Below are 9632 nucleotides of genomic sequence, written 5' to 3'. Positions count from 1 at the left end.
ACATGTGCAGAGATAGCCATATACATGCATAGAGAGATAGCCATATACATGTGCAGAGAACTAGCCATATACATGCACAGAGAACTAGCCATATACATGCACAGAGAACTAGCCATATACATGAATAGAGAACTAGCCATATACATGTATAGAGAGCTAGCCATATACATGCACAGAGAACTAGCCATATACATGCACAGAGAACTAGCCATATACATGAATAGAGAACTAGCCATATACATGCACAGAGAACTAGCCATATACATGAATAGAGAACTAGCCATATACATGTATAGAGAGCTAGCCATATACATGCACAGAGAACTAGCCATATACATGCACAGAGAACTAGCCATATACATGCATAGAGAACTAGCCATATACATGCACAGAGAACTAGCCATATACATGTATAGAGAACTAGCCATATACATGTATAGAGAACTAGCCATATACATGCAAAGACAACTAGCCATATACATGCACAGAGAACTAGCCATATACATGCACAGAGAAATAGCCATATACATGCACAGAGAACTAGCTATATACATGTATAGAGAACTAGGCATATACATGCTCTAGATCAGTCATTGGCACACCTAGACCTGCTGAGGAACTAAAAGTCTCAGCATACTAGATCCCAGTCCATATATATATATATATATATATATATATATATATATATATATAAACAATTGCTTTCATGCCCTATAATAACAATGCAATATTAACTCTTCACTCTCCATCACCCACCAGTTCCCAGTCCAGTCCACACAACTCTGAAACGATTGTAAAAGTAAAGTTGTGTTGGAGCTCCAGAGCTCCTGTGATTGGCTGAGGTTGCTGTCAATCAGCAGAGTTGTACAGTGTGGGTGGGTGAGGGGCGGGACCTGGGAGAAGTGCTGGAGCAGGCAGGCTGTGTATGTGTGTGTGTGTATATGTGTGTATGTGTGTGTGAGATCTCCCCCTTGTTCCAGGGGATTTAGGATGATGGCAGCAGGTCCTGGAGGAAGCTGAGGACTAGTCAGATCACCTTGGAGGTTGCATCTCCCTGTATGTGTCCCTGGAACACTATTAATCTGTTCTGCCACAGCCAGACTTGACCCCAACACCATAGCCCTCTGCTTAGTTACAGTATGATGACTGATAGTACAGACCAGCTGCAGCTCTATTAATGTCTATGCATGACTTCAGGAGATTTGTTGCTTTGTCTTTACGTATATCAAATTAAAATTATATATATATATATATATATATATATATATATATATATATATATATATATATAATGCTGTACCCCGTATTATGTGCATTATATGATTCTTTCTCCCAACACATCAATCTCATCATAGAAGTTGTGGATACATGTAGGAAAAGCCAGGGACTGACTGCTGGAATATGGAGCTCAGTTGGGGGCTGAGTTTGAAGGATGGACATAATAATCTTCCTATAGGTGATACTGAAGAAGTCATTATTTTTCTCTGAATATTTAAACACATCCTTTGGCAGAGATTGATATATGGCTCATGGAGAGGAGATGGCGCAGGCTGCTCTGCTGTCTATATACAAGTGTGTTGTATCTAGATTCCATGTATTAGACAATTGGGCAGCCATATAGTTATCCTTAGATATAATATTTATATATTGCGTACTTATAATATTTATTTGGTAATCATTTCCTACAATTCCTTAAATATATATGAAAAAAAGTACAAATAATGGAGTAAAGTCAATGTTATTTGCCTTCTCTTGTGTCTTTTTTCCCATATCTTGTCTGGAGTGTAAAAAAAGCTCAGTATCCACTAACCCCTTAATTTTGGAGTTTCACAGAAATATTTGCAGATACATTGTGGCGATTTCTTCTAGAACAGAATCTTTATAAATATTGCATTGAAATAAAAAAACACATTACAAAATTTAGAAAATAATTGTCAATTTTGTACTAAAGTAAAAACGGTTTGAGTTTAGGAGAAATTTAGAAAATGTGGTCGCAGGAAAGGGTTAATGGCTGCACAAGACTGCAAGTCATTAACCATTTAGTCATTGAGAAATAGTTTTCACTTCGCTTGAACCTTTGCTGAAGGAGTGAAGAGGATGCATGTTAATATGAGAGGTGCTATGTACACCCCAGTATCCATGTATCACACCTTATGATGAGGAGTTAATCATTGCAGCACATCTGTCATTTAATAACAGCTATCTCTTTTCTGTGTGGCGGGATATATATGCAGCGTACACAGATATAGCAGAGCTGAATATGTGACATATGAGAGAAAATCACTCTGCAGGCTTTTCTATAAAACCATCCTGAAGAGGTAAACTCTGCAATATCCAGCTCTGCTACATCTGTATACAGCAGGTTTGCCTGTATGCTGTGTATTCGTCATTAAGGCCAGGTAACTCAAATACATTGCTCTTTGTCTTTACTAGCCGTCCTCCCACCACCCCACATATTACCCCTCTGGATGACATGAAGCCCTTGTGGTCTTTTCACTTTTTCCAGACAATAGGCACCCATCAACTCTCTAGTTTAGATTTATTTCCTTGTGATCAATACCCAGCATAGATGTCCCAAATTTAATCCCCTTCCATTATTTCTGACAGAAGATAATTGATCAGAGGTCAAACAAATACACATAATTGAATCATAAGTAATATGGGGTGGCTCAAGGCGACCTGAGGTGGAGAAGGCATCAGTCCATTCATCTGTGCTTTGTTGTCCATTGGTGTCAGTGACCACACCTAGCACTGGCCTACAGGCAGGGACTTCACAATCGCTGCTTTTGCAATAAAGTCATTTATTAAAATGGAATGGTAAACTAGACACGGAAAACTTATGTTAGAAAAAAAATAAAAAAAATCTACAAATATATCCAGAAATATGATATGGGTAAAATGATTCAATTCCTCAGTAGAGTGTGTTTCATATTCTATGTATCTATCTTATATAATTAGATGTTCTTTGACTTCTGATTATATATATATATATATATATATATATATATATATATATATATATATATATAGTCATAGTCATATAGATTATCTATCAATCATCTATGTATTACACGTACGCACATGCTATATGAGCTCTTATGAGAAAGCTCTGCCCGCGGTTCTATTATTATATATTTTCATTATTTGTGATTTTTGCATGCTTACAGCTTCTCTTTATCATACAGCACTGAAAAATAATTATTAATAATAATAAATTAGAATTTTAACCGATTACTATACAAACCTGTCAGTCTAGCAGGAAGGTAATGTTAGCAAATGAACTAATGTAGGGCTGTAAAACAGGATACAGTATAGGATTATAAAATTCACTCTAATAAATCTATGAAGGGAACAATCCTACATTTCCAGGGAATGGATCTGCACTGCTTTGGATCACTGTGTTTGTAGAACTGCAGAGCCTTTCCCGAAAGCACCTCAAATACCTGTTGCATATCTAGACATTGTACATGGAATTATCTTTAAGGAAAAGAAGGCTTACAAAAGATAAACCGTTGTCAGCGTTTAGCTTCACTTTTGTATTTGCTATTCACTCATTTAGAATTTCCACCTCCTTGGAATGGAAATGACTGCAAGGAAGCTGTTCCTCAGACATGGCATATGTTCCTTTAGGCATAGAGGAGGCAACATTATGTTACAATTAAATTAGCTCTGCTTTTTAACATTGAATAATTGGGTAATTTAAATTAAAGTCAGGCTAACACCTTCCATGGGTTACAAACTTTAAAGCATCCTGGCATTTGGTGTCACTATAATTATTACAGAGTTAGAGTAAACGTATCTATCTATCTATCTATCTATCTATCTATCTATCTATCTATCTATCTATCTATCTGTCTGTCTGTCTGTCTGTCTGTCTGTCTGTCTGTCTGTCTGTCTATCTTTATATATTAACAACAGTAGAGATTCACGTTCATACTCTTATTCTAGGTGAATACAGCTAATTTTGTATAACGATATTTTAGGCTATTTTCACACTACAGTTTTAATGTCCATTGGATCAGAACAACAGACACTAACACGCCATGATGATGACGTATACAAAGCACTTTACATTTATACCCATCATTGAGTACAATAAAAAAATGTATTAAAATAGAAATGAAAGATCTATCAGTTCTTTTGGATTTATTTAACAATTAACATATTATCATTTTATCATTGACTTTGACCAAAAAAAAATTCCTTTACTTTCACAATTATTAGACAGGCTTAAAAAACATGAAATCATGAAATCTATTATCTACTTAGTTTAAGTAAATAAATTGCATTAGAAGGCGACTTATCTATGATGTGCTATAGAAAGAAGATAACTGAATAAATTGCTTAGACAAGGAGCTTTTTTAAGAAGCACTTTGGGAGTTTTTTTTTTTATTTTGCAACAATTTGTATAAGTTTGTTTATGGCATTTTGAAAGTCCTATCGAGAAACTTGTAAAAATGGTAAAAAGCTCATACAATATAAATGTGATAGATATTAAAGTGACGTCTGGCTGCGACGTTGTTGACCTAAAAAGTTTTGACCTGCAAAAAGTTATATGTGACCTAAGTGTAAAGAAGACTTTGACACTACAGCCTGTCTCTTCTGGTGCACAGTGTACTTTGGTAGTCTGGGACACGCCCCTTTGCTCTTGGATGGACCTGCCATGATTTAGGGGGGTAGCTCGGACTACAGTGTGCATAGAGTAGTCTGACAGCTGGTGGCTATTTTATAATAGTTGCGAGGTGACTGAAGTTTTCAGTATTCTCACCAGCAAGATGAAAATAAAAGGCACCACATAACTGTACATTATTGTGAATTATTTATTGTGAACCATTATTAAATAACACTAAACACAGATAATGCGCAAAAAAAGTTTTTAAAAAATCCTTCCCTCCTTAGTTTTTTCCTTTCCTGAAATCCCATTTTTGCTCATTTTACAATTAAAAGTACAAAATCTCTAAATAAACCAGCTGTGTGTGTCCTGGGAGCACAGACTTGTTCACTCCTTTTCTTCACTTGTCTTGTGACAACTGGCTGGAGCAGCAGAGATCAACACTGTTATCTTTGTAGCAGGACAAAAAGATTGTTAAAGGGGATGTCCATATGCTTCATATTCATGGCCTATCAATAGAATGGGACATCCATTTGAGTTTGGCAGGGATCTGACTGCCACAACCCCCACAGATCAGCTGTTTTTCATGGCTGGCCCACACAATAATACTCACTTGCAATATTTTTAAAAGCAGCCATAGTGAGTACTGCAGTGGTTTTGCAATGGATGGGATATCAATTTTAACAAACTGGATAACCCAATTTAGCTCCATCCTCTTTGTTAAAATCAGCCCCTCAGTCAGTCTCCGACCACAGATGGAACAGATGAGCTGAAGATTAATCCTTGTGTTCTCTCTATAGGATTTCTACAAGACTGTTTGTTTTGGAATCATTCAACAAAATCCTGTAGAATGACAAACAGTGAGGGTAATTATATTCTTTGTTAATGCTTTATTTTTGTATTGTCTAGAGATGAGCAATCCAGTTCAGATCAAAACAGATTTCACCCCAAATTTTTGGGATTTGTCACCCACAAAAACTATTACACTCCGGGGTCTGTGGGTGACCCTCTGGGAACGTGACAACAGCCAGAGGATAACCAGAAGAGGTTTGTCGAGGTGAGACATAACTGTTTGTTATGTTGCCGCACCTTCTCTGTCCATAGCACAGAAGTCAGCTTTAAGCCGGGTTCACACAGGGTTTTTTGGAGCGGATTTTGACACCCAAAATCCGCCCCAAAAAACCTCTCTCGCGACTGGATGCCATTGCAGTGCACACAGAGTTTTCCGGCATCCAGTCTCGGTATACCGCTTTGGGTTAGGCCCAAATGAATATGCCTAGTCAGGAGGGATTCTCACGCCGTGGATTCCGCAGCTAGATCAGCCACGGAATCCACGTCAGGAAAGGACATGTCACTTTTGTTTTCCGTTACTGGGAACAAACCGCTTGCGGAAGAAGGAACCCATTGAATTCAATGGGAGGCGTTTTTTTGAGCCAGACTCACATCAAAATCTGGACCAAAAAACCCAGTGTGAAACAGGCTTTACTGTGTATTTTGGAACCAAATAGGCAGGGGCATCTCATGATCATTAGAAAACACAAACTAGAAATAAGTAGCAGCTCTCTCTGCTTCAATGAGGTTGAAATGGGTGCCGGCCAACCAAACCTCAATCCAGTATCACTTATTCATGGAAAAAAAAGGTCCAATTTTCACTCCAAAAAGATTCAGTGTAAAAAGAAGTGTCTCTATTCAGTCATTTTCTTAGAAGTAAGTGAATAAAGTCACTTTTTTTTTTACACTGGATCTTTTTGAAGAGCTGCACTATATAATCCTAGACTATATTATGGGTAAGGTCAGAGAGCTCACTTATATTGCTGGTGGTCTATAAGAGACAACATAGTAACCTTATACAGTATCCACATAAAAGGTCCTGTATGCAGCTCCCCTGTCACTCTGTCATCTCTGGAGAAGAGACTGTACTTTTTCAATTCTTGTAGACTGTATTAGTCTAAAGCTGGTCATATACTGCAAATGTATGTATTAGATCTTATCAGCTGAAGATCAGATGAAAAATATTCACGATTGGCCAAAAGAAGATGATCAACCAATTAGTTTTTTTTTTAACAACTAAACTGTACCTGTATATGAGCAGTGTAACAGTATAATGTTTGTATCAAATTCATATCATTGATTGGACAGATGCATCAATGCCATCGAACAATTATCTCACATTCATTGCAACTACCATAAAGACCATGCGAGAAGGAAGCATCTCCAAATGGCCCTTTTCAACATAAGAAATAACTACAAAATATTTCCTTTATGGTACAAAGTAACTATGTATAAAGGAAGGTTATGATATATATGACATTTAAATGTATATGGTTTTCTCAGTTTTTTTTTCTTATATCAGCAAAAAAAATGAATAAACTGCAATCAATGAACCATATGGATTTCCTGTGACTATATGTCCTATAACGGTGAATAAGTGAGGAAAACCTTCTTCTTCTATCTAGATTGGGCACACTTTGCTCTCACATCCACTTCTGTTCATGCATTCTCTTTTTATTTCTTTCCATTGGAGTAACATATCAGATTCTCCACAACATTACTTGTGTCTTTCAATTAAGAACTCACTTTCCAAATCCCACCTCTCCCCTTAGAGTGTGTAATCCATTCTGCAGGGGAACATTACAATATAACTAATTCTTCTGTCATGTAATGAAATATTTATAGGTGTAGCCTGCAGGAATTTGCATAAGGATGGCTTGAGTTACACATACTGTAGGACATGTGAACCACTACCACCGTGTTAACCCAAGTAGCGACACAGAAACGCAGAGTTATTTTGTGTTCACTTTAGTCACCAAACAAAAGGCTCCTTTGGAACGCAGAGAAATTTCTGACACTTCTGGAAAATGTACTTTTCCTTGTGCAGAACGTAAATAGGTAAATCTTGTATTGTTATTATTTATCGCTCGATAAAATGGAACTGACATGTTGATGATTTTATAAGCATATTTACATTTATTTTCTAATTATTTTTTTGAATAAAACGCAGAAATATATTTTCCCAGTTTTAACTAACCTCTACGTATTGGCAACATTTGATGAATCATAAATAAAATGTGATTAGCCATCATATACCGTATATACTCGAGTATAAGCTGAATTTTTCAGCACAGTTTTTGTGCTGAAAAAGCCCCCCTCGGCTTATACTCGAGTCAAGCAAAAAAAATTTTTTTTTTTTTTCTTTTTTGGGGGGTGGAAGTCTATGACCAGCCGCAATAGTAATGTATAGACTCTCCCATAAAATAGTGAAAAAAAAGAAGCTTTAAAAAATAATAATAAAAAAATAAAGTAAATAAAAGTTCTAAATCACTCCTTTCCCTAGAATACATATAAAAGTTGAAAATGACTGTGAAACACATACACATTAGGCATCCCTGTGTCTGAAAGTGCCCGGTCTACTGAATATAGGGGATCTTCAGTGCTCCTGTTCCGTCGGGAAGGGGTTAATAGGAGCACTGCAGATACCCTATATTCAGCCAGGCTGAATTCCAAGTGAGGGAAAAAAACTCAGCCCTCAAGCTCAGGGAAGGGGCAGACAGACAACCAAAACACACCCTCCCCTTCCCCAGTACCCAGCAACTACTGCACCCAAAAACTCCGGCTATTTTAATTTTTGAAATTTTCCAGTAGCTGCTGCATTCCCCCCCCTCGGCTTATACTCGAGTCAATAAGCTTTCCCAGTTTTTTGTGGTAAAATTAGGGGCCTCGGCTTATATTCGGGTCAGCTTATACTCGAGTATATACGGTACTTGCCAAGATTTGCAAGCAGGGCCAGGATGAGGGGTTGATGGTGTAGGCGACTGTCTAGGTCATCAAAGGTGTGTCCCAATTTATGGATAAGAAGATTAGGGGGAACAGAGAATGGTTATGATTATCCTCCCAACAACATGGATCAAGGGTAGTGGGGTGCATTATGTAACAACTGCTTTGGATACTGAACGAGCTTGTCCCATCCCGGTTTATAAAGTCCTATCATTTTAACTTGAATTTACCCTCAAAACTGTCACAAATGCCACTTGTAGCACAAAATTTGAAAAACCGCAACACATTTATGGTTTGGTTTATGGCACAGCCTCAATAAATGGGACTGTTGAGAAGTCTGCCGCTGACTAACTGAAGAGGAGACGCTCATAGTATGGTATTGTTCTCACAGATGTCAATAGCACTCGTATGTGGAGCAAATATGGCTCCATATTACAGAGCAGCCAATGGAATCCTATATAGAAATCCGACTTTTGTGGAGGATGAAAATAATTTAGAATCATGGATGTGTCATTTGAAACTACATTTACTTTTACATGAAGGTAATGCAAACCATATTTTATATATTGTTAGTATCTTACAAAGTTTATGTAATGACACTTTTGGGGAAATTCTGCCTTCTCAAACATGTTTTCTGTTTTCTATGTAAAATAATACTGAATAAAAAATATGAAACTGACCATTAGCGAGTGTACATTCTTTCTTACAAGTGTAGTGAAAAATACTTCAGGGTCCGATATTGAAATAATCTGCAAATTGTTTTACAGCATTTTATTTAACAAATCGTTCCGAGGAACCACTACATAAACAGAAGCAAAACCACCATTGGGTCCTGAAAAAAATTTGCAAAAACCTAATAAAAAAAATTCTAAAATTTAGACTATTTGTACCCCAACAATTTGGAAAATGCAAAATCTAAAAATAGAAACTGTAGAAAATTGTATCTACATTTGTTGATCAAAACCCTGCCCCTCCCCCACAAAATGTTACATTACCCCCCAAGGAAACTGGAAATAGAATAGATTGTGTGTCTTCCATACACACAATGGAGGTGTGAGAATTTACAGAACTAGAATATTTACATATAATGAATAGTGAAAAATCACAATGCCTACAATTGTAATTTATGTGGAGTTTTAGCCTAACCTGTAGCATCATCTGCATAAAAATAAATGGCAGCCCTGGTTTCTGTGCACATACTGCTCATTCTTCCACACAATGGTGGCTCCATTCTTGTCCTTTGTTT

At 36.9% G+C, this 9632-nt stretch overlaps 1 long non-coding RNA gene across 1 annotated transcript in view; it reads left to right on the top strand.

Moving 5' to 3' along the window:
- The window catches only part of LOC142213541 (uncharacterized), a 781216-nt gene that overhangs the window by 105746 nt on the left and 665838 nt on the right, over window positions 1–9632 (top strand). The gene's annotated exons all lie outside the window — the stretch shown is intronic.

The sequence above is a fragment of the Leptodactylus fuscus genome, chromosome 7 (genome assembly GCF_031893055.1).
Source record: "Leptodactylus fuscus isolate aLepFus1 chromosome 7, aLepFus1.hap2, whole genome shotgun sequence".
NCBI lineage: Eukaryota > Metazoa > Chordata > Amphibia > Anura > Leptodactylidae > Leptodactylus > Leptodactylus fuscus.
The sequence above is the reverse complement of the archived record's forward strand: the minus strand, read 5'-3'. Positions and strand labels throughout refer to the sequence as shown.